General features: G+C 36.7%; 1 protein-coding gene, 1 long non-coding RNA gene and 1 other non-coding gene across 5 annotated transcripts in view; 2 read left to right on the forward strand and 1 right to left on the reverse strand.

Moving 5' to 3' along the window:
- Positions 1-24,900, forward strand: part of PLXDC2 (plexin domain containing 2) — a 366,773-nt gene that overhangs the window by 50,800 nt on the left and 291,073 nt on the right. The window lies entirely within an intron of this gene.
- LOC112475641 overlaps positions 499-24,900 on the reverse strand; it is a 25,622-nt gene continuing 1,220 nt past the window's right edge. Inside the window, exons 2-3 of one of the 2 annotated variants that reach the window (XR_003044818.1) lie at positions 13,115-13,278; positions 499-1,218 (exon numbers count right to left, since the gene is read on the reverse strand). This is a non-coding gene — a long non-coding RNA (uncharacterized LOC112475641). Of the gene's footprint in view, positions 1,219-7,718; positions 8,579-13,114; positions 13,279-24,900 lie in introns of those variants that run through there. The other variant, XR_003044819.1, reaches the window with a different exon arrangement.
- On the forward strand, positions 19,256-19,374 carry LOC112475692. The gene has a single exon (XR_003044826.1). It is a non-coding gene; the product is annotated as a 5S ribosomal RNA (ribosomal RNA).

The following is a 24,900-nucleotide window of genomic DNA, read 5'->3' on the forward strand; positions in this document are numbered from 1 at the left end:
TAAGGAAAGTCAACTTTGTGGGATCTGGGAGAGCAGCTGTCAGAGATGCGGAGGAAATCTCATGGGGTAGATGACTAGTCTAAATGACTTATCTGACACTTTCTAACAGGAACCGATCGTATTATCCTAATGGGACATTTCAAGGTCCAAAGAATGAAATCGTAAAACCGAAGCAGTTCCTCGGTGTTTCTTACTATGCTGTCTTCTTTGGGATTCAACCTGGGGAGTGATGTAAAAGGCAGAATTGTACGCCATTTCAGTTTTTGAACTCTAGAAAGTGGTGGCAGCGATAGAAAATGAATAGAAAAGAAATACCGAATGTAGTACTCGATGGCTCTTTCACTGTTTTACTCATTAATCATATCATAAAAATAAATAACTGCAAGTTGTAGTTGCAACATGGTGGTAGAAGAGTAATATATTTGTTTTTTTTTATTATTATTCAGAAAGAATAATCGGAGAGATGAAAAAAATAAAAAGGGATAATGTTAGTTTTTAGAAACATTTTTGTGGTAAATTTAAATAACCAAGTTTAAGCCAGCCCACAACATTGGTAATGAATAGTCATAGTAGTAAAATTTCCAAAATTTGTCAAGAAAATGAAGAATGCAAGAGAAATAAAGGTACTATATGGTTTGTGTGCATGCATGTGTGCACAAGCGAATCAGTTTTCAGTCTCTTCCCAGAATGCTGAGCTGAGTACAAATAGGACTCGAATAAAAGTTCTTGCCGTGAATTTGTGTTTTATAGGGGAGACAGAAATACAAGTTAATGTAATTAGTTAAACTTCTCCAAGAAGTCGACAGCAAAATTTCTCTTTTCTTCAATGGTATGATTTCCTTTCGAGCTAAAAAAAATTTCAGTTTGCCTGAGAATTGCAGAAGTGAGAGATTTCATCATCTCTCTCTAGTTCAAGGTCACATAAAATATGGGACATGTTAAGAGAAAAGCTCAGGATATCGATGTTACACGATATATGCAGAAGCACTCAATGCGCATTTACTCATGAAATTTTTCGTAAGCTTTTTGCCTTGAGCAGGGAAAAAAAAAATCTTAGCTTCATTTGCCTGGAGCATTTTCTTTAGGTGAACTCCCCCAAATTGGAAGATAATTAATAGTGGCACTTTCGAGTTCAAACACTGGTCCCCCATTTATTCTTTCCCATTTCTTCTTTTCAAGGCCCATTTGCACCGTTGTTCTGGGAGTGCGGTGAAGGAACTAGAAAGAAAAAAAACATAGATTAGGAAGGAAGGGTTTAGGAGTAAGAGGTCTTTTCCATTTGTGGCAAAATGAGAGTTTTGCTAACTTTGGAAGATTATTTTGAAACTCGTGCATCAAGTAAGAAGAATTCATGTGTCAAGATTCGAAAATCTCTGTAGAAACCAGATCTCTTTACCAGTTTGAATGTAGTGAAATGTATACAACACTGTAATTTCTGGTTTCTCCACCAACATTGTGCTGTAGATATGTTTTCCTCTATCAAAGGGGAAGATTTTAAAAAACAGTTTTTAAGAGGAAGCAAAGCATCATAAAATCTAAATAGTTATGACAATAAATGTGTCTAGTTATAGCACATACATATATCAGTTTATTTTCCATTTAATGTCACACTGTTTCTCGATTGTTAATTATGACAGTATCTCTTGGCAGATAGAAGCATTTCTGCTTCTAACAACTGTTGGCTGTTGTCATATTAAACTCAGTTATTTCATCAGGGATATTACATTGCGGGTACTTTTTTAAAAATGTCATTCAGAAACACATCTGATCTTTTGATAATTAAATTAACATTAGCCCTTGTTGCCCACATTGAAAGAAACCTAGAAAACAGGTGATCCTATTTAAAATGCCAGTTCAGTCATGGTTGTGAAGGTGACCTCAACAAGTTGTTTGAGGCCTGCTCAATGATCTTTGAATTCTGTGAAGAGAAAATAACATTAGTGATATTTTGACTAAAACTATTTTATAGATTGGGTCAGAGGAGGGAGGAAAGGATTGCTCTTTGCCCATAAAATCTGTTCTTCAGTTATATAATTTTTAGTTGAGTATTTGGCTACTAAGCTAGTGATGATTTTTTTTTCTCACCCACCCAAGCACCTAGGTATGGCTATGTGACTAGGTGTTTGCCAATCAATGTGTAGAAATAATTTTTTGCAATATCCGCATTGACGATTGCTAAGAGATTACTGCTTCTCCTCTGAGTGGGCTGGAATGGAGATCTGGTAACCCAGCTTCCACTCTGAATTCTTTGTTCACACTCCAGTGCAGCAACACAGTGGAAGGAAGCTGGGTCCCTGGATGACCTCATAGAGCAAAGCCACTCTTTCACCCTTGACGGCTGCCTATCTCTGGGGGAGATATATAAACCCATATAATTCGATCGAGTCACTGTACTTTGGGGCTGTATTATACGAGCTTAGCCTAGTCCCTAATTTTAGCAATGGTTAAAATGTATTCTGTCAACTTTGATATTTTCCTTTCTCTCTTGTCTTCAACATGGGTTAGCATCAGTGGAAAACTACTTAACATAATGCCAGCAAATACCTTGAGGCTGGGGGGAGCTTAAAGCAATTTCAGGTAGCATTGTTGCAACAGGTACTGCCCAAATCAGCCTTACCTTTCTGGGAAGATACATTGGAGAATGTGGGTAGCAAAGACATTTCCAGTGGAATTTAGCAAGAAAGAATTTGTCAAGTGGTTAAAAATAAGTTAGAATTGCTGCTTGACGAGTTACAAATTTTGTACTTTTTATAAAATAGTGACTATAACACGTAGATATAAGTATTTGGAAAATATCACCTGAGCATCACGTATACTTTTCATCAGACTCTTGAAATTTTATTATTTATAACCATATCTAAAAGCAAACAGGAGACTGGAATTATATTATTTTCCCACTTTAAAAATATTCTTGAATTTTTATCTACATCTCAAGTTAAAGAATTGAAAAAAATACACTTAGGGTATTTAACTTTACAAATGCTCTTTCACTCCTCTTAGATTTTTTTTAAAAAAGTATATTTTCTTTGAACAGGGCATAAACATTTTTGTAAAACTTGGAGAATTGTACATTGCTTCAATAAATGCTGTCTTGAGTCAAACTCAAGTAAAGTACTTTTTCTGGGAATGATAGAATTGCCAGATAAATTGTTTGGATAACTATAGTGCTCAATTCTAGGCAAACCCATTTAATATATAATGTGCTCATTGGCATTTGGATAATTTAATCTGTCAACGAGCTAGCCTTAAACCAAGTAGTTAATTGAAGCTAAAATGGCTTAAGGTCTTTCTAATTTTTTAATCGTGATGCATAGTCTTTATAGCTCAATTTGTTTTTATTGCCAAAGCAAGTTATTTTGTCTCTTTTTCTCTGCTAATATTTTTCAGCCTTCAGATTACTCTGTCGTTTCTTACACATTAGAGAGGATATATAAAATGAACTCTGGCCTTTTCTGGGTGTCATGCTATTTTGAAATGGCTCTCATTAGGCATTTTGATTTTCTCTCAGGATTGACAACAAACGCATTGACAGCGTGAGGAAGATAAAACAGAGGGCTTCTCTGTGGCAAATGTAGAAGACGATTCCTTTTTATTTTAGTGTCTAATCCTAAACTTCCTTAGTTTTTATTGATGCCACTGCCTCTGGCATGCTGTCTGGTCTTTAAAGAAAGGGAGCTATTATTATCTCTGCCACTAATATTAGCCAGTGAATCATTGCTCAGTCCTGGGACTCAAATTTCTTAGGCACCTGTACTGGAGGGGGAAAAAAGTTCATTTTGAGATTAAAGCAATGAGAGGACAGCTAATTAGAACTCTGAGAATTAGAGTTTGCTGACTACCGTTAATGAACAAAATGCAAAGTGTAAGCGTGCTTATGCTTGAAATATTTAGACTCACGTAAGCATTGACGTCCTATCAAATACGTGTGGGTTATAGTGCTGGGCTCGTCGAATGTACTCATTCAGGGTTTGCTGATTGATTGCTAAAATCATAACCATCTAGAATATTTAGATGCCATTTTTACAAATTCCATCAATCAGTGAGTTTTATACCTGTATGTGTACATTTATTCCGTTATTTATTCATTAATTTTCAAATGCCCATCATGTACCTAGATACTTTGCCAGGTGCTTGCATTTTAACAAACATGGATGTTTAGGGATTTATATATGAAGCATATTATCGTTTGAAACTTTCTTTTTCTCTTCAGATGTTTTAGCATTGCGTAGTGTAAGCCTATCGGGTATTCAGAAACACTGCTGCAATGAAAGTAGCTTAGGTACCATGTTATTTACAAGGAAGGATTTAAGGACGCTCACTCAATTGTGAGCAAAGCATGCTTTATCCTTTAGAGACTATAACCAAATTATGGGTTTTTTTGAATTACAGCCTATGTAACCTTCCTTCTGGTATGCTATAGAAAAATAAAAATCTTAGAGGGAGTTTTGAAACTTGCTTTGACTCATGTGGACTGCCATTCTAGAAGAGCAAAAGTATTCTGCATCAGCAGCCACGACGGAAGATGACACTTCAGACCACAACTTTTAAGGATAAAGCGTGCAGGCCTGGTTTCAAAACACTAAAAACACAGTGTGATCGTCAGCACTTTAAAGCTTTTTGGGTGCCCACTTTTCGAAGTATGTTAATGAATCATTTTTTGGTATTCTCTGCTATTCCATGGCCAACCTGAATAGTGACTTTTAAAATTTTCTATTTAGAATCAGTGAGAAAAGTATTTCCATTATATTTATTTTTAAAAACATATTATTAATGTTAGTAATGTCACATACAATGTATTAGGCAGAGGGGGTATTTCGGAATTCTCTGTGAAATAAAGCATCCAGGACTTTTCATCAATTGTTTATCTTCTTTCAGCTTCTTCCCCCTTGACTCTCATTATTATCTTTCTAGTCAACTCAGACCAAATTTGTACTTCAATGTTTCTACCTTATTTCATGCTGTCGTTATCCATGGAATACACCCCCTCCCCTCCCCAATTTCTGTTCTTCAAGAACTGTTTAAAGTACTATAGAGATCAGAAAGAATGATTTTTAAAAATAACCATACATTTATAGTTTTCAAGAGTTTGCAAACCATTTTCTTATCAATTACCTCATTTTAGTTCTCGGCACTCTTATGAGATACACAACATTATGTTTATTTACACAACAGTAATTTAAAATAAAGTTGTGCTTAAATAAGCCTTGAACCTGCCAGTCTTTGGATGAGCTGGGTGTTTTTGTTTGTTTGTTTGTTTTTTTCAGTATCCTAGATACACCTCCCATTTTTTCTGCCTCTGAATTTATGTGTAAGATGTTAATTTCTTTCAAGAATGGAGTCTTTCACTTTCTCCCCTAACGTCTCCTGTGTACTCTCACTATTTTAACTATTAAGGCTGAGGCTAATTACAAAAATTGTTTGACTGAATTAGTAACTGTGAGGCAACTTTACAATTTAAAGAAACACCTACCGGATTTATTGATTGACATTAAGTATATGGTGCCAGGTAAGGGAATTTTTAACTTTTTTTTCCTACTCTTTGGTAACTCGTTTTAGCCTCCCGAATACATGAAAATCCTAGAGTGCTGCTTTGAATTACTTGAAAAGACAGATGTGACAACAAAAATCATAAAGATCCGTTACATTACTGATGTAATGAAAAAGGTGAAAGAGGTTCAGTATTTGATTATAGTGCTAAATAAAATTTATACATTTCTCAATTATTGAAACTGCCAAAAACGTCAGGTAACTTCTCCCGTTCCATGTTGTAGAAGGCGCTGTAATTTATTAGCAATTTTAATTTATTGTTATCACATTGTATATATTTTACATATCATATTATTATATACAACACATATTTAAGTATTGACATTCTACAGCTTCTCAGTGTTCTTCTCGGTGGACTGAAAGAACGCGTAGCTTAGCTTAACGTGCCTGTTGCTTCTTCTTCATGCTGTTAGACATCTATTTGGACAAGGTGTTGACTGCTGATGCCAACTCAAGTTCATGCATTAAAATTTGACATTCTTTCAATTAAGTTGATATTGCGTGCCTACTAAGTGCTTGGTTAGGTGATGAGTGAGCTTTTCTTTTGATGGATTCCTAATTATAAAACTGTGGCTCAGAGTGAAGCAGTTTGAACGTTCACAATAAGGTTTAGGGTAACAGAAGTTCCGAGTTGCTTGTTTTTCCTCCCAAGATCTGAAAAGTCTCATTTACATTGATTTCTGCTACAGCTTTACACGGTAGATATCAATTTATTATCCTAGAATAGAAATGTTAACCTGAATATAGCAATAAAGACTAAGGGGTCTGGGTTTGCATCCTCTAATTAAAAAAAAAGAAACCCAGCAGATATATATCAGGAGGTCAACAAAATGTTTAGGCGAATAGTGGAAAACCAGAGGAAGAGGCTAGTCAAGCTTTGGAGAAATCAGACAATCAACCAGCAGATCCAGAACTTAAACCCGCTTCTGTCTGACTCTGAAGTCAGGCAGTTCCTTTTCACAGCTGCTGTTCTGCTTCTGTAAACAGAAGTCCGGAAGCAGGGTGGCAGACTTAAATCAGAGAATCAAATGTAACAGTGTAAAAGGTTTATAAAGACAGATATTAAACTCTGCACTTGTATTCAGAGAAACAACGGGAGATAAATGGGAGAGATGTGGATAAGCAGTGACAAAATCAGATCAAAAAGATCTGTTTAATGTAAGTTCAGTGTTAGTCAACACCTTGACAAGGTCAGCCTAGGTTATGCCTTGACCAGTGTTAAAAGAAGCCCAAAATTAAGGACAAATAAGATGAGAGGCCTCTTTCATATTGGTTGCCTGTGCTTGAGTCTTGGTTTCTTTGTTCATCTTACACTTCAAGGGAATAATATTTATTAAGAAAAAAGCAATAGAAAGTTAAGAAGGCATAGCTGATAAAGACTGATGAAAAGAATGGGAGGTGTTTAGCAGACTGCGAGAAAGCCTGATTGGACATGATAGATGCCATCAAAACTTGACCTTCTTCTGACCTTCTTCTTTTTAATATGTTGACATATTTTGTTCAGATTTAAAATCCATGGCATGAAACTCAAAACTGAGAATCATTATATTCTCCTTATTTTACTTCTGTGTAATTTATTCTACATTCTACAAGACTACAGAATGCTTTACTTCAAAGGGCTGATCAGTCACAGTGGGGAGGAAGGAAAGAAAAAAAAAAAGGCTACTATTTATTTTTCTGGGATAGTGCAATAGTTTGAATACTGCTGCCTAGGATCAATATTTCACTTCTCTTTTTCTACAATTTTTAAGAAATATCTTCAGACTTGAGAAGAATCAAAGGAATCGCATATAAGGAAAATTAAAATTCAGTTTAACCGTTTGGCTTCACATTCTGTGTGCCTCTCGATCATTCAGCTTCCCCACCTCAACATGTCAGTGATTCAGAAGCTTGTCTTTAGCTCAGTGATGCCCAAATCTTTCTTTCTTAGGATCCCTTAAAACTTTTAAAAAAATTATTGAGGACCCTAGTAATTTTTTTTTATTATGAGTTATCTCTCCCGGTATTTCCTACATTAGAAATTGAAAGTGAATTAAAATATCTACCTAATAATTTCTCTTAAAATAACAAACCCACTCGATGTTTACATAAATGACATTTTATGAAAAAAAAATACTGTATTTCTTAAAAGAAAAACAGTGAGAAGGGTAGCAATATGTTTTCCATTTTTGTAAATCTAATATTCAGCTTAACAGAAGATATCTAATTAACATATCTGCATCCATATTCAGTCTCTTATGCCATCACACATGATATAACCTCTTGCAAATTCCACTCTAGACTCGTGAGAGAAGGAGGGTGAAAAAGACAAGTCATGTGTCAGTATTATCATGAGAATAGTTTTGACCTTAGGGCTCTCTGAAAGGATCTCAGGGACACCTAGACATGTCCAGAACGCACTACTTTGAAAAGCACTAGTTTAGCTATTATATAAGTATTTTTAATCTTTTAAACGATGTCTCTTGGATAGTATGTTCTGTATAGTCTGGATCATTGATATTCAGTGAAATTCTCATCAGAGAACCTAGTGATTAAAACTTAGAAAATAATTTATGCGAATGAAAGATGAGCTCAAGCGTGAGGAGACTAAAATAAAATGCGTGTGCGTGTGTGTGTACACACGTGGGCTCACAGGTATGTTCTACACATGTAAAACATAAATATGTTCCCTGTTCATCAATCGAGAATGAAGTAATAGCAACCACTCAAAAATATCAGTGGTATTTGCCTCTGTTTTGGATGTAAAAGTGTTAAAACTTATTCAGTTCATTTGACAGAAAAGTAAAAGTAAAATAGGTTATTGCTTGAAACAGGATGGAAAGCGTTTCATAATTACGTAGACAGCATCAGTAGGATGGAAGTCATTCAAAGATGACATTAGTGCCGAAGGCGGAAGAAAGTAAGATGGTGAATGACTTCTCCACAGCTCACATTCTGGCTCGTGTACCCGCTTAATTGCAGTTTGCATTCGGTCTTGTGGAGGAACATCTGCATCTCGGCTTCTGACAGTGCAAGATGCTTTGCTGTCTACCTGTGAGAATGTATTAATGGATTTGCTGTAATTAAAGCATTCACCTTTGGAGGAACTTTCCTTTCCTATCTTTATTTCACTTTAATTTTTAAAAATAAACTAGCAGACTGAGTTATCAGCTCTGCCAAGAGAATGATAAGACAGTCATGTTTACTCAATATTCATTGAAGTGAATGGACCAAAGTTAATATGAATTTTACCCCCTGAGAATTCGGGGAGTATTAAAATTTGGGGGAAACTATTCATCTGTATCTGGGATTTGGCATAAATTACAGATTTTATTTTTCAAGCCAAATCCATTTTCTTCTGGTTATTGATCTCTAGCATATAGTTGGGCAGCCTTCAAAATAATGATTAAAGAAATGACCAGGGATGGATCACCTACAGCAGGGAGCAGTGGGCTGGGGTGAGTCAGACCTATTGTATGTTTGATATCTAATGGACAGTTGAGGAGGGAGGTAGCCTGGGGAGACTAGGAGAAGAGCAGGCCAGGTGACAGTATTGTAACTAGAGCTTGGCATTAGGGCGCCCACAAACAGTCCCCATCAGGGAAGTTCAGGACAGACTGGGACACATATTATATCAGGCAGATGGAACGGAGACACAGTCAATGTTGAGCAGACCAAACTCGTACAGATCCAGGTGGCCATCTGAGACTGGCATCCGAGAAGTGTGTCAGACGACAGGGTTTGGGTCGGACTGGCCATACGTGGAGGAGACGGGGAGGGATAATAACATCAATGTAAAGCTCAGTTACTAAAAACACCATTAAGATAGAGACCAGCTGCAAATCAGGCAAGATTCTGTATCACCTGAGTATGCAGGACAAGAACATGCTGGGCTGAGGGACGCCAACCAGCGTTCTCTGGAGGAATGTCAGCTCTTATGAATGTTAATTAAATACTTTGGAGGAAGCTGATAGAAGTCTTTTTTTTCAAGTTTAGCTCATGGCTTGATCGTACATGCTACAGAAGTTAGGAGAGAAAATACCATTCGCCGCTGGGAAGCATTTTTATGACAATATAGTAGTGCCTGATTTTTGACTCGTCGCTTCTTTTGAAAGATGGTTCTCTGCTAGTGTTCATCTTCCTCCTATTTTATGACTTAAAGCTCTTTATAAAATGTTTAAGGACTGTTTGAAATGGTTTGGAAGTGGTACGCCCTCCCCTCTTTTTTAGTATATTCTTTAAATTTATATGGGGACAAGCTCTGTTGATTCTTTTCATTGCCAGTTATCTTTATTTCTCTTAATGACACTTGCACTATTAATCATGCTCACAGAGTCATGCATTAACTCATTCAAGCCTCTTGGGCTCACAAATATACTGGTGTGTGATTCATTAAATGATTCATTAATTGTTTTCAAACCACGAGGGTCCCATTTAATAACTTCCTGGAGCCTGCAATTAAATAGTGTCCTAGTGCCCTCAAAATGGAGCCTCGTTTAATGACTCAGGCACTCTTGAAAAGGGAATTTATTAAGTGACCACAACTATGCCAGGGTTATTAAGTGAACTGAGTCGTTTCTCTTGGTTGCTTTTTTCCCCTTTTTCCACGGCCTTCCCAATATGTCTTGCTGAGGCACCAACTACAAATGTACATTGTCGCTAAAAGCTTGTAATTTTGCAATTTCAAGACTAATATCTTTTTCTTAGCCCTAAGTCTGGAAATCTACAGGCAGGAAAATCATAGACCAGGACAGATCTTGTACCTTGTGTTCTGAGATGGGCTCCATAATAGTGTCAGCAGTAACCCATGTAATTAAAATGAGTGCTGACTCTGTGCAGGCAGTGGCCTCAGCCTTTATCTCGATTTTATCATTGAATTCTCAAAGAAATTCTACGGGTTATAGGTTTTCATATTAGCCTGGATTTCACAGATGGAGGAATTGAGGCTTCGAATAGTCCCAGGCAGGGCAAGTGGTAAAGCTGGGAGCCTAACAGAACCTGTCGCCATTCCATCTCCACATTTCAGAGACTTGTGTCATTCATCCCTTAGTTTGTTCATTCATTCCTTCTTCAATTATTAATGCCCACTCTGTGAAAGTGAAGGGCAGGGCGTCTATTATTTTGTGTGTGTGTGTGTGTTTGTGTGTGTGTGAGTATATATTTATGTATATTTATATGTATATGTATGCGTGTATGTGTGTATATATATGTATATATGTGTTATATGTATGTATAAAAATAAATAAATTTGGGAGCAGTTCTGGGCTTTCTCTGATTTCTTTAAACTTCATAATCATGGTGAAGAACTATTTTTTCAATCAAGAATTGCTAAATCCCACTTTGTAAACTCAGCTATATATATGCATACAATACTCATTTATTTAATACACTTTAGTATTCTCATGCTCGTAAAATAAAGTTAGATGTATGTATATAAGTAATTTAATATTTCATTTATGCTGATAATTTCAAACATATATATGCCCTGTTTATGGAAGTCTAAAATACAGGTAGCCAGAAACATTTGGCTGCAGGAAATTTATTTTTTTCCCCTCTTTTCTGCTTTATGTTGGGACTTCCTTCTTTCTGACTTTTCTCCTTTTTTTTTTTTTGCAGCTGCAGGGTTCAGCCTCTATCCTTATTTCTTTCTCACCATTCTGCCACGAGTTCTCCTTTCTGTGCCATTGTCTTCAGTTATTTCTCTCTTAAATCTTTCTCTACATTGTAGCCACCAGAAAATGTAACTACTTAACTCAAGGACTTAGAAATTAGTGCAATACGCCCAGTTCTCCTTTTTAAAAAATATTGGGTCATTAGTATTTCTGTTTTCTTTGTAGTAATACAAAAATGTCATCTCGCGGTTTGTGTGTCGCTCTGTGTGGACAAGGGCGCGTGATTTCTCGGCTTTCAGTTTTTCTCGTCCTGACTTAAAGTATTCTGAAACCTGGGTTTTTTACCTCCTTCCCCCTGCGCTTCTTGCCTCTTTTTCTTTTCTCCTGTTTCCTATCAGAATCCCTCGTAATTACCATTCACATCTGTTAAATTGCCTTACAGGCTTTTGAATGGCTTAGCCACAGAGTCTAACGTGGGAATTATTATTTTCTGAGCTGTGCTTCCGTATTCCTCAAGTACTCACTGCAGGCATTGTAATTTGAAAGCCACTGAGTCCTCACCTCTGCCGTCTGCTAAAAATCTTCCTTTCCTCCCTACACAGAAATTAGGCCTACTTTTAGACCTGCTGCCTTCGGGAGGTTAGTCACCTCTGGGGCGATTGTGAGGCGAGGCGTGATTAAAGAAACCTCTCTTTTGCTCTAGACTAATTCCATTTAGCTGCTGTAACTTATTTTTGAAGTAAAACTCAAGTCTAATAATGCAAAGAATTGGTTTTACCTTCAAGGCCTGAACAAAGTAAATGCCAAACGATATTAACATGTGAAATTGCTTCTTTGATTTAAAAAAAATTGGATTTTCATTCTCACAGAATAAGTTAAGAGATCCTTATGGAAACAAAAAGAAGCGTAGCTTCATTCTCTTGTTAGATTTTTTTTTCTCTAAATGAATTTGCTTGTTTATGGGAGAAAATAAAGAGTCATGCAAAGAGATACTTCATTTTGTTAAAGAAAAACAAGGAATTTTAGAAGTACAGAACGTTAATACTTAAGAGTATAAAGAAATTTCAGGTTACATTAACATCCACTACACAGGAGTCATAAGCACCTGATATTTAGTAGGTACTTAATAAGAATTAGATAATTATAATAGCTATTAAATATGTCTTTTACTATGTGTCAGGCCCTGTCTAAGGACTCTTAGTTAATCCTCACAACTACCCAAAGATGTATGTGCTCTTTCTATTTCTGAGTTATGAATGAGGACCTGGAGTATGGTGAGGTTAAATGCTTCACTTGTCCAGCGTCAGACAGGAAGACGATGAGTCGGGATTCAAATCAGTCGGGCTCTCAAGTTTTGCTCTATGGACACTTGCACTATGGACTCTGCCATCACAGTGCAGATGAAGAAGAGGCTTGCTCATGCCATCGCATGCCAAAAGTGCTTGTTGAAATAAGTCTACTCGTGACACTTTCAGACAGAAACTTGCACCTGTGACTCTGAATGCCACACACACACACACACACACACACACACACACACACACATATACACACATCTTTCTTCATATACAGGAATATTGATTACACGATTTCATAAATCAGAGTACTCTCATTACTTCATCTTTGGCCATAAAAGCTCAATCCTTTGGTAAAACTTTGATTTAAAAGAAAGATACCTTCTATCAATAAGGAGAGCTTTCTTATGCCTTGAAATTCACTTTGCTCTTTTCCCCAAACTGCCTCCACATTCGATGGCCTCTTCGCATAGCAGTAAGTTTTAATGTTCTCTGGTGTGTCTACACAGACACAGACACACCAGAGAACATCTACACAGACACACCAGCGAACATGATGTTCTCCGGTGTGTCTACACAGCAGTAAGTCTCAATATGGATTTGTTTATCACGAAATAAAAGCCTGTGTACAGAACAAACTGAGACCCAAGGCACACAGCAGGAGGAGACTTCCTTTCTTACCTTTACCTGGTAAAATGCCCTTTGCCATTGTTATGATTCACCATTGTCATCACGAGTAGGTTCATCTAAGGCTTGTCAATTCTATATATACGTAGCCATCTAGGTTTATTTTATCTTACATCCTCAGGGTCGTGCCCCAGTCTTCATCAGTGAGGGCAATAATCCTGTTTTAAGAGATCATGGATTAGTCGTCAGCTATGGCAGCTATCAAGGGACTCCTAGGTGTGGGGAATTGAATTGGTGCAGGGCCTGCAATGGTTTCAGCTATGACAGGCTCACACTTTGCTAGGTATCTAGTGTGTCTGTGATTGAACATTGCATGTGAATCCATATAAAAATATTGTTATGCTGAATTTTAAGACCCACTGTATACTTTCAAGGCTGTATATATATATCAGAAATGTCTAATATTTACAACATCGTTATAGGAAGCTTTAAGTAACCTGGGTGCTTTATATAATTTTTACATAGTGAATACCTATACATACTTTTTTATAATACTCATCCTCAAAGTCCTAAATGCTTTTAGAAAGCCATCAAATATCAGTTAATCAAGGGAGGCATTTCTTTGTTTAAGAATGGCCACAAACTCCAGCTTATGACTCTGAGGCTTGTTTTAAATCTGGTGGCAGTTCTACACAAAAAAGACATGTCTTTGTCCCACATAGTAACGGCTTCCTTTGCAAAGAAACAATCCTTCTGAAATTAAAGGCCGTGCTTTACAAGTATATATAATAAACTGTTGGAAATAATCTTACACCGTAAGCAAAATTTTATAGTTATTAAAAAAAAAACCCCAAGGTCTTTTTTACTTTCTCATCAGCATGTCACAAGGGCAGATGACAGCTCAGTTCTGATCAACTAATTAAACAGCACTTCCCAGAAATGTAGAAGAAGAAACCCGAGTATTTATGAATAGGATTTAGTGAGTGACTTGAATGGTCCGGTCGGAATCACCTATTTCTCCTTTTTACAGAAGGAAAAACTAGCCAGGGCACAGCTGGAGGTGCAGCAGGAGACAGGACCGTGGGAAATCTGGGGGGAAGGCAAGGGTATGTCTTAACGAGAAAAGACATTTCTGAGATGTCCCTGGGAAACCGAAGGACTGGTACTTTCCATTTCACGGCACAGTCTTAAGAAGTTACTTTGTTCCCCAAACTTTTCCATAACCTCGCGTGAAAGTCTCCTGTGTACAGTAGTCCCATGAATCAGAGATTCGTTTGAATTAACTTACCCCCTTTCCAGTTTCTACAAGTCATATGTTCCTTACAGGACTGAGTGAGTGAGTTGGTGGGTGAGGCATTCATTTATCCATATCTCTTTGTAGATCTTCTTAATTAGGTTACTTTTCTTAACAAAGAGGGGAGGTCATGAGCCTGGAGGACCAGCGTTGCTTCTAGGACAGCTATGGATCTTCTTGAGAGGAGTGCAAGCCTTGTCTTGTTTAGAGACCCTCTATATTCCAGGATGATATGAGAATACGATTTCTTTTTGTCATGTCTCTTCCATGACTCTCTTCTTTAGTATTATCAAGAGGAAATATAAATATATGCTGCTTATTATATTTAAAATTTTTTACATGTTTATTTTTCTTAAAATATGTATAGCTGGAGACTTTTTAAGAGGTCACCCAGCCCATCATCAGTTTCACTGGTAAAAACACTGACACCCTGAGAAATTAAATGATGATTTGGTCAAGGTCACCTAGCTAATTAGTAGCAGAGCTGAAAATAGATATTGGGTCTTTCTACTTGGAGTAGGTATGATTATATATGAAAATTATCATGTGTAATCATTCATACATATGCAGTAGGTAATACATTATTAAATAATATATAGTATGACTTTTAAGTAGAAGGACTAGCTGAGAGCTATGTTTTGCAAAATCAAAAATTCTGTTACCATGTACCATGTATTTCTTCTATAATCGATGAAACTGAAGAACACCCTACCCTTCCATAACATCGACACATTAAAGAAATTATTTTATCTTGATTACTGCATACTGTGAAGTTCTATTCAATATATGTTTTTCAGAAGTAAAAATAAATAACATTATTTCCGTATAGACAGATAGCTTGAAATTTAGCCTTGAATCATCCACTCAATAAGTACAAAGAATAGGGAGGAGGGTTCAGACTTGACATGAAGATGTTTAGATGTAAAATAAATGATCAGCTATGGTGCCGGATATGCACATGTAACTTTTCTCGCTCACTTATGAATTTTGCTGTTATGTCTGGAAATATTAAAACAGATCTCAATCTTAATTTACATGTCTTACAAAGCACAACTGGTAGAAAATTAACAAAAAAACATTAACTTTAGTTAACAACAACATCCAAAACTAACTTTAGTCTGGCGAGTATAACCAGTAGAAGATTAATGGCAACCACACAATTTAACAGCGGCGATGGAAACCGACTTTAGGGAGCAGTACACCTAGCTCATAAACCTGTGTCCCTTCTTCTCTTTGCTTGTGTATTTCTGACTCTTGCCTGGGACAGCAGAGGATGAAAAAGTCTCCTGAGGACTGTCTCACAGGCAGATCACGGCCACTGCCCAACCCCAGAGTATTTGCTCTTTGCCCTCAGCCACATTTGACCTAGAACAGTTGCTTGCACATGATAAGACTGAGAGAAACAAACTTGGACTTCCACCTACAGTGGTAGAGCCACTCTGCTAGGTTCTGTATGCAAAGTTCCTGCCCTGGGGAGTTTTATCCTCTTTTCTTATCACCTTGTCTATGCTACCAAACAAAAAGGAAGGGAAAGACCTTCAAATGATGACTCATTAACCACATGCAGAATTTGCTCAGGCTTTGCAAAGAGGAAGAGAAGTGGAATTTTTTTCTCTTGCTGTCCTCTGCTTTTCTTCCCTTACTCACTTGCATTTCCTTGTCATCCTCTGAGACTTCTCAGACCAGTTGTTGCCTTGAAGTTTGCTCTTAAAGTTGTTTGTCACAATTTTTACATTTCACTTGTGGGAAGTTGGCACACTTCATTGATACTAGGGATGTCTTGGTAGTTAAACATTCTGGCCTGTAAATGACCAACTTCTGCCTAATTAAAACATCATTTTACAAAATTAATGTAGGCGTTTTTGTTTGCACATGCCATATGAGAATCAATACTCAGGAACCATGTCAAGTAGCCTCAAAAAGAACTGTAAAGCCAGTTCACCACAGTCTAAATATATAAAAGAGCAATACTTTGCTAGTAGTTATAGATAATTAAAATATATTTGGTCTAAAAATATCACTAAACTCTTATTCTTGGGAAAAGTCAAATTTTAAAAATATGCCAAAAAATAAAATTAAAAGTAAAAAGGTGGTAGGATGATGAGTTAGTATTCGATAGGAATGCAGTGTTTGTTAAGTACTTTAGATTTCTTTAAAACGTGCATTTCTGATACAAAATATGGCTGACCTTTTTGATTTTATTTTAATTTCAGGTGTTTATATTTCTGGGGCCAAGAACTTCTGATTATTCAGCTTTTTGTCATATTCTCTTAAGTTAGCATGATTTTTTTTCAGTCTTCTAGATATTATGATGAGAAAAAATATATAGACATAAAATATGAAATATGTCACACTTTTTAGATTTTCCAGTTTGGGCACAATAAAACTCTTTTTCTGTGTCCCATTAAAAGGAACTTTAGTGATTGTTTCCAAAAGTATATAGAAATGAAATTTCATTTGCCAACTTCTTTACTTAAATACCTATATCATTTCACAGAAGGTTTTAGAAGCATATAATGAGATTGAAGTACAAGTAGATGCAAATGGAATTAGAGAAAATATGAAGAACAAAAGGTGAAGTTGGGGTTAGCAGGTGTATGGTAGGAGGTGGTATTTTGGAATGACAACATCTGAGCTATGTATTTCTCAACAGTCATTTAGTGCAGTTGAGATTTTGGTTTCAACCTCCTGATGACTAAAGCAAAAAGAGAAAGTAACAGTTATATTATTCACAGTGTCCATTAGGAAAATGCATGCGATGTGTTTTAAAAGAAACAAAATTTATTCTCAACCTTAAGTAAGACCTGAAGTTAGGTGCTGTAACTTTAGGTCTCTACCTAAAGTGGTGAATAAAATCCATAGAGTTTAGGAATAATGGGTGCCTCACAGCCTTCTGTGTTAGGGTCTCTCAGTGTAAGCCAAGGATGTTTTAGAGAAAAAGACTAAAAATTAAGAAAGTTAACAATTCAAGGTAACATCTCTGAAATGTATAAACCAACTCTTGGGATTTTAGACCATCTCAAATTGTTCAGTCTAGCTGGTCTCGTGTAGAACTGGGCCATCCTGCTGCCGGGAGCATTGGCCAGTCTTCTTGTCATCTTTTTGTTTTTCTTCTTCAGCTTTATTGAGATAGAATTGATATATAACACTGTGTAAGTTTAAGGTGTATGAAGTGTTGACTCGATATACTTATATATTACAAAATGATTACCAATACAGCATAACTAATACCTCCATCAAGTCACATAATTACCATTTCTTTTTGGTGGTGAGAACATTTAAGAGTCTGCCCTCTTCACTGCTTTCAACTATACGATGCAGTATTACTAACTAATCATCATGCAGTGCTGTTGGATCCACAGAACTTATTTGTCTTCCAAACTGGAAGTTTATACTCTCTGACCAGCATTCGCCCATTTCACCTGCTCTCAGCCCCTGGTAACCACCATTCTACTCTGTTTCTGTGAGTTCAGCCTTTTTAGATTCCACATGTAAGTGATATCATCAGTGTTTGTCTTTCTCTATCTGACTTATTTCACTTAGCATAATGCCCTCAAGTTCTGTCATGTCATAGCAGATGGCAGGCCACTATTAGCCTGTCGTGCACCTTTATATGAATAAGGAAGATATAGTACCTCTGGGATGTTACTGGAGATCATAGGCGATGAGATGCACTGGAGTCAGATTTCAACCCCTCACCTGAACTTCTTGGCCAAGTATATTTGTCAGGGCACACACTACACAGTCATACGTGGTAGTCTGTCTCTCACCTATTAGAGGATTCATGTATATTTCTACATTTTTCCCACTAAGGAAGTATGCATCCAATTCTTCAGTAATTAAAGTTGATCTTCAAAGAGATGACAACATAACCACTGGAAAAGGTTTACTGTAACATGTTAACCATTTTCCTATGGAAACATGTTTATTAAATTTTCCTTTGATTTTCAGGAACTAGAATTTTCTTTTCATGGGAGCTGGGAAGCTGAAATTCTGATCCTAAACGGTAGTGGTAAATCTGTGTTATTTTCTTTAAGGATGTTATAGCCTTTTCTAGTTCCCATGAGTACTTTAAAAAAAAAAAAAAAAAATTGAAGTTTTATCCCTCAGGATCCTGTTACCCAGGAGCCATCTTTGACCATCTTGTTTCCTCCAAGACATTTCCATCCATGTTTATGATGTCTTCACTATCACTTGTTTCCATAGGATACTGGACAATCAGCAGGGTAACACAGGGACATGGAGAGAGCCAGTGCTCTGGGAATAGAATTCTGAAACGGCAACCTGAAAATGGGTGGGGTCAGTGATCCGCAAAACCAAACTATGACGATAAAACCTTATCGAAGCAAAACATATCAATGTGAATACGGAGGCCACAAGGTGTTAAAACAACCACTAGAATACAGATAGCCCACCTACCTATTAGCTTCCCTACAGCTGTGACTTAGGCAGAGATACTGGCATATTTAATAGAAAATGTTTTAATGGAAAACAAGTGACCAAATTACTCCAGTGCTCTTCAATTTTTTTTTTTCTTGTATATCTCTCAAAAGAGTTTGGAAACCTGTCTGTTTCCTTCGTCATTTTAAAGTTAACATCTGAAATCTTCGATCATAAGTTTCAGTTGCTGCTGTTGCAAAAGAAGTGATTTATGGTGTAAAAGTGCGACATTACTCTTTAAAATGAGTGCAGTGTGGGGGAAAAAAAACCTCATTGCAATATGTATTTCACCATTATTTATTAAAAAAAGAATAAGCTCTTAAAAGTCAGAATTTTTATGTTTTTTAACCTCTTAAGACCATATTTTCATTGTAATTCCCCCAAAATATTTATCCCAACATAATGTATTTTATGCCTGAAAAATCTTATTATATTTTTTTGCAATAAACAATAGGTATATAGTCTACAGCCATGCCATCCTGAATGTGCCCGATCCCGTCTGATCTCGGAAGCTAAGCAGGACTGGGCCTGCTTCATACTTGGATGGGAGACCACCTAGGAAGACCAGGTGCTGTAGGCGTAAAAAATAAAAAAAGAAGGGATTGTAAGCTGACAAGGTCCTTGCAATCTGTGAGGTCAACCAAGGGTTGCCTCGCCTAAAAAAAAAAAAACGAAAAAAAAAATAGATATATAAATTGAAATATCACATTTTAAAACTTTTCTGTGACTGTCATCCTCAACAAATGAATTATCATTGCAATCGTTAGAATTGCCTAATGATCAAAATGTCATAAGTATATTCTATATTATGATCAACATTATTAAACATAGAAAACAAAACAGTATTGAAAATGCCTCTCTGAGGAGTATCAGGAGCCCTTCTAACACAGGTATATAGAAGCTCTTCTAACACAGGTATTTTGAATTGTCCTTTGTTTGGTGCTTAGGAGGTTTTCCAACTCATAAGAAATACACCAGGGTAAGATTTGGGTGAGTAAAAGGTGTCCTCAAGGAGATCAGTCATAAAACATAATGAACATGGAAGTTTAGGCTCCACATGGCAGATACTGTTGTTCTAATTTGAAGATTATCAATATAGAGTTCTTATTACCTGGCAATATATCATACATGTCTCATCTCATCATCTAATTTCTTCCTCCCAGCACTCTTTAAGACTGCATCAGGATGTCGACCTTGGCCTTCTCACACTGCCGGGGAAGGGGTTGTTCTAAAGAGAACATCGCAAGCTATAGCTTTACAGTGGGGAGGACAGACCACACCCTCCTTTGCTGATCATAGGTATATTAAGATCATCTCACTTTTCTTAGTTTTGATCACTAAGCAACTTTTCAATTATAATTCGCCACCATGTAAAGTCCCCCTTCAAGGAAAGAATACATTAGCAAAGCGATCTTTATAACCGCTTCCTCTGGTGTACAGTGAAAATATTGGCATTCTGGTTTGTACGTCAACTTCTCATGAATTTGCATAATGTGGATCACTGCTCGGTTCTCCAGTTTCTATGGCTAAGAAATGAAGTTCTGGACATATGAATAAGGTGACAAGACTCAAGAAAGCTGAGAATCCCTGAATCGAAATCCCAGGAATGTCAGTAGCTATGTTGTGGCAGAGTTTTACACCCACACACATTTTTTTGAAGGTAATCTTCCCTTATTTAAATTCACGTTCTTCTAGCTCAAACTAGTCTTCTCTTCTGGTTCACAGGAAAACTACTTTATCCCACCTCAGCACTATATTATCCAAACACAAGTTGGCAAGAAGAAAGAGATTAATAAAGCTTGTAGAAGCTGGCATATATTTGACCAAAGTCACAAATCAAACTTGACAACAGCTTGGCAAGAGATTAGAGGAATGACCAGATGGCCACAATAGAATAGAACATGGTCAGCAAATCTGTTTACTGATTTACATGCTCTTAATTATTTGATTACTCATTTATTCTTTCGTTCATTTATGTATTCAGTTATTCATTCATAAGTAAGCACTTCTGAGGCCAAGCAGCATTCAACATACTAGAGATCAAGAGGAATAAACCATGAACTCTACTGTGATGGCTAGAGAGACTGGACAGGTGTAAGTCCTTACAAAAATGATGATGATGATGATGACACTGCTTTTTATAAGATTTACTGTAAGCTAGGCACTGTTCAAAGAGCCCCTAAACCTCAAATGCTCTAAGCACTATAAAGTGTCCATGTTCAGTGTATTGCTAGTGGGCTCAGTGGGATGCCATTTGTGACCAAGACACCAGAATTCTAAGCCCACCTTTTTGAGGAAATATTTAGCGAAGAACATAAAATCAGTGTTTGTGTCCACGTTGGTCAGCAACACACACTCACAGGGCTGGAGTGGCACAGAGTGATGTGACCATCTTTATCGTCTCCGTTGTGGAACAGCAGCATCTTTGACAACTGACAATTCCAGGGACGAGAGCATCGGAGAATTAGTAAACCCCGTGTTTATGTGTATATTGGCCTTCAGGTTTAATGGATTTGTGATTGAGAACTTCTCTCATCTTTGGAAATCAATTATACTTTGTCCAGGGAGTCAGGGAGACGATGTTCAGAACAGCAACATTTATACGTCAAGTAGTATGTGTGTCCTGCATTTTTCTAGTCTCTTTAAATGGGTTATCTTACTTAATTTTTGCAACAATGCAGTGACGTTGGTACCGTTATATCCACTCTTCAGATGAGGAGAGCGAGTCAGAGGATCTGTGTGGGGTTATGGATCTAGGGCCTTCTACTGAGTCATAAAGGACCAGGTCTTCCCAGCCGAGCACCAATAACCACCCTTTCCCTTTCTGTGGCCTGAAACGTTGAGAGTGATCGCTTTTCACATCGTCGCTTGTATTTTCACTGGGAGGAGGCCTTGTTGTTGGTAAAGGGGCAGCAGAGTTGAGCTGCCATCAAAGGCAGAAGACAACACATTCTAATTTCCATCCTCACCCGCTGTCCTCATCTAAGAACCACATACATCCTACCTTGTGCCTCATCTCCCCTCAAAACCTTGGCCCTTCTCTGAGGCGCGGGCTCCTCTCCATGAGAGGAGCCGCAGGTATGGCCTGGTGTTAGCCTATCGCTCCAGGACCGTGATAGTTCAGAGTGTGTGTACATATTAACTAGTGCGCTTGTGTGAAAACAAAAGCACAAACACAAATCGGTGAGCTTTTTGATCATTCTGATGTAATAGTAAAAACTGAAATTGTGACTGCTGAATGGAATAAAGATTTAAAGATTACCTTTCTACATATATTTCACATCTACACATTTTAAGATAGACCTTTTCAAACCATTCTTATTTAACTCTAAAGACTTGATGCCTCTTTTAACTCTAAACATCTTTTAGTTTGCTCTGGCATAATTTTAAATAAGATCTCTTTAGCTGTCTGGTTCATACCCTCAAAGGTTATCGTTTTTCCCAACAAAATTTCTACTTATCTTACTCTAAATTTGAGTCAGTTCGTTTATGACAGTAAAAATATTATACTGCCAACCTCAGTAAAGTCTTTAGTAAAGTTCATTAAAGGAAAAAAGGATTTTATCAAGGAGACATATTACAATATATTTTGGGTTACAGATCAGTATTTAAAGTAATTTCATGCAAATATAGATAGTGACTAGATAGATAGATACGTACTATTCCAGAGTGTACGTTCTATGTGAGCAGATTCTGCGTCTCTGGCTTTGAAATTTCTGTCTGCCGTATCTCAAAATACTAACTCAAAGCTATTTTCTTTTTTTTTAAATCGTCTCCTCTCTATCTTAGTTTGTTACTCGCGTCATTTTCCCCTGACTTAGTTTATTTTCCTCCAACTGATTCCACATGTCATTTTCAATCACAGCATCTCGGGACTGTGGATGGATGGGCCTAGGGCGGTTCCCGTTTTTGGCATCCTGCAAGGGTTTCATTCTTGCAGAATGTCAAAAACGAGAACCGCACTAGGCCCGTCCATTGTGCTGAGCCAATAGAGCTGAGACGGGGAATGCATTGTCTGAGCTTGGCCTGTTCTCCCATAAACCAGCTGAGATTTAAAAATAAACAGACAAAACCTTGTTTAATTCTTTTGTCTATAAATGCAGACTTTTACAAGCTCATCTTGAAATCAAGTTAATCATATGGGAAGGAATCAATCTGAATTTTCCCCCTTTGAAAATTCTAGTAAATTGTCTAATCTGATCACAGCTGGAATTTGCTATAACATGAAGAGAATGGAACTTTGGGAGGTGAATATAAAAAATTACTTATCAAACATCTGTCATGTAGGTGAGCAAAGAGCTGATTATTACCTTAATCGCCTTTTGATCCATGTAACTTTGATATAACATGTTTTTTCAGAGTCAAATTCAGTGGCCATGGCCAACGAGACTAAGGGTATCAGTAATAACTATTGATAACAGATATTGGTAATGTCTGTTTTCCTTGCTCCTCTTAAAGATCTATATTCTGCTCATTTTTAGACAACCATATTTAAGAACGTAATAATTTTGAAAACTGCTACTAATTGTTTTATAAGTTAGTATATAAAGTGTAAGGACATAAAAATAGAGACAAGACTGCAGTTAAGTATGAACAAAAGAGTTTATGAACTACTTAGCTCTTTCTCTAGCTGGACAGTGGATTTTCCTTCTGATAATCATCAGATGCTCTAATTACATTTTTTAAATTACTAGCTCTTTTAACTGTATAGTACAGAAAACCAAGATTTGGAGCTTCATTTTCTGGAACTGTTTTCTAAAGCAGTTAAATTATCTAAAATGCTGCTTTAAAGACTTTTTCTTAAGCATGGCCTGAGAGAGCCTGACCTTTAATAAGCTCTGATATCCAATGTCTCGCAGATTTTCAAAGTATCTGAATGTTTTTGAATATAGTACCAATGAATGGCACTCTCTTAAAAAACCTAGGAATATCAGTTTATTCCTATTAATAAATTTATAACTTTAAGCTTAATGTTAGATTATTTGAAATTTGGTTTTGATTTATTTATTATCATTTACTAATTCATTCGATTAAGTCATTTCCTAAAATTAAGTTAAAATTTAATTAGTGTAAATTCGTAAATCCGTTTCACTCTATCCTTTTGATCAATTATGCTGGATGAAAATCATAGCGCCTACTATTTGGGATGCTGTGTTGCCATCTGTCAATAGCAAGGGGTAGTATACCTTTGGTGGGGTAGCGTTCATGTTTTTTCTTTTTGTTCTTTTTAAAAAAATATTTTCTAGTGTCTGTGGAATACTAAATTTTGGCCTAGACCATTTAGTTAATTTCAACTAAAATTTTTGTTTTAATTCTACCCGAATCATAAGAGTTAGAGTAGTTCACACACACACACACACACACACACATACACACACACACACACACACAGATAAGAATTATCCTCAAAAGGAAAAGATCTTTCATTCTCTGCCAAAAAGATACAAAACACACAGGAACTAGAAAGAAAAATGGAAGGGAAAAGAAGGGAAGGGAGGAGGGAAGGAGAGGAGAGAGAATGAAGGAAGAAAACATCAAATGAGATTACTTGACTAATACTTTTTTGTTTTTTGTAATTCTTGTTTTGTGGGATATTAAATAATAATCGCATGGTGTAATTTATCTCTAATTCCTTTCCTTTCCTTCCTATTTTAAATCTGAAAAGAAGAAGCAGGTAAAAATATATAAGGATCTGGATTCCACTCTGTTACCATATACAGTCACTACTTTCTGTGTCAACAGATGTTCCATCGATTCACCTGTCATTACACAATGGGCTCTAAAATTAATTGGAATCTCTGTTTCGAAGCCCTATTAATTTACCGTAATAGCTCTCTCTCTCTCTCTCTCTCTCTCTCTCTCTCTCTCTCTCACACACACACACACACACACATGTATATGTATTTTTTCCCTTGAGAAGAATCACTATGCTCTGCAAATAATGCTCATGTCCATTCATAAGAAAGAAATGATACCTAAAGAGTCGAAAAGTCAAGGTTACCTGAGGATTTCTCATGTCCGTTGTTGGCTTTTGGGCCAAACCATGTATAGAGCAGTGGAGGGAAAAACAAAACCAGAGCTTGGTACTTGTGTGTAATTACTTCAT

The sequence above is a fragment of the Pteropus alecto genome, unplaced genomic scaffold, assembly GCF_000325575.1.
Source record: "Pteropus alecto unplaced genomic scaffold, ASM32557v1 scaffold11, whole genome shotgun sequence".
Lineage (NCBI taxonomy): Eukaryota > Metazoa > Chordata > Mammalia > Chiroptera > Pteropodidae > Pteropus > Pteropus alecto.